The sequence below is a fragment of the Sitophilus oryzae genome, unplaced genomic scaffold, assembly GCF_002938485.1.
Source record: "Sitophilus oryzae breed Bouriz unplaced genomic scaffold, Soryzae_2.0 scaffold_612_pilon_pilon, whole genome shotgun sequence".
NCBI lineage: Eukaryota > Metazoa > Arthropoda > Insecta > Coleoptera > Curculionidae > Sitophilus > Sitophilus oryzae.
This window is the reverse complement of record NW_022147210.1, coordinates 85872-87605: the sequence shown is the minus strand read 5'-3', so window position 1 is coordinate 87605 and position 1734 is coordinate 85872.

Here is a 1734-nt window from a genome sequence, read left to right as displayed (position 1 = left end):
TTTTTAAATTATATATCTGCTCTCTCGTCGCGAATTCGACTTCTTGTTCACCTGTCGTACTCCTGTCTTATTACTCCTTTGACCAGGGCCTCTTTTTCATCTGGTCGGGCCCAAGCAAAAATACTTCGCCCCCTTTTTCCCAATATTCAAAAAATATAAAAAAAAAAAGTTAAAAAATAAAACAATTATTTTATTTTTATAATTTTTAAAAAAAAAATAAATTAAAATATATCTTCAACAAAATAAAATTGAAAACATTTTTTTTTTTAATTTCTAATTTTAAAAAAAATAATTTTTTTACAAAAAATATTTTTTTAGAGAAAAAAAAAACTGATTGTGTTTGGGTTATTGTATGAATCTCTAGCAATATCATATTGAATTGGTCGTAAAAAAATATACAGTATATACAGGGTGTTTTCAAAAAACATGTGCCATTTTTCATATCAACATAGGTTCCGATTCTACTTTGTTTAGTAGCTACAGGAGTTGTTAAAGTCTTTACTATTTTTTTTTTCGATTCAATATTAATAATTTTCTTCCAAGTCACCTTTTAGCCAATGAAATTTTGAGGGAAAATGTTACTATAAATTGCACATATTTTAATTAAAGCTAAAAAGTGTCGACATATTCAACCAGTGACGTGATATGGGTTATCACTGAATATTTTCTCTACAAAAAAAATCTAAAAAGCATATACGCCACTGCCATTTTTCTCTCGTTAGCGAAAAAGTGTACGCTGTTTAATGCCGATTAAAAGTGGGTTCTTGTTTTTTTGTCGATTTCGGCCTTCTTGATGAGATAAACGCAATTTTATAATTTGCCCATCGATACATGTCTAATAGCAACCTTAAAAAAATTAATATCATTTTTTTTTTTTTTTTTTTTATTTGTATTTGGTTTTAACCAAATATAAACAAAAAATCTTTTTTTTATAAATTTTTTTTACAGGATGTTTCAAAAACTTCTAAAAAATAAAAAAAAAAAAAAAAAAAAAAAAACACCATTATTTATTTATTTAATATTGTTAGAGACCCCTCGCACGGGTATGTTACTATATTAATAATAATAATAGAAATACAATATAATAATAAAATAAATAATTATTTAATTTAAATTTGTGAGTATAAAAGCCCCCTGTTATCTCAATAGGTACAATCGCAGGAGCCCCGGAATCGACAAAATAATTCAAGAGAGATAACTTTTAATTGGCATTAACGGTCTACCCAACACAAGTTTGATATCAAAAGAAATAAAGGCTGTGGCGCACATTTCTTTTTTTTAAAGTATCCTATATGCACGCCCCTGATGATTTTACGACATTATAGTAAGTTTACCCTCAAAGTTCATGGGAATCAACCAAACAGCACTTGGAAAAGGAGGAGAAAATTCGAGCCCGCCTAAACGGAAATTTAATAAATCGAACTTTCTTAAGACTTTAATACCCCATTGTAGTACGAAACAAAGCAGAATGGGGCCAACATATGATATTGGAAAAAATCAATTTTTAGCTAGAATAATACAATGGCGCATGTTCTTTCGAACACCTCTCTAACAAATGTCACAAGTTCAAAGCTTAATGTAAATATTAATTAGTTGAAGTTTCCCTGTATAGGAAAGATCAGTGCTGTCTGTTGGTGAATGGAGGCTGACACCCTACTTGGCTAAGTCCCCCAAGTCTACTGCCAGCTGGAAGGCTCGTCAATGGACACGCCATACACACATACACACATTCGC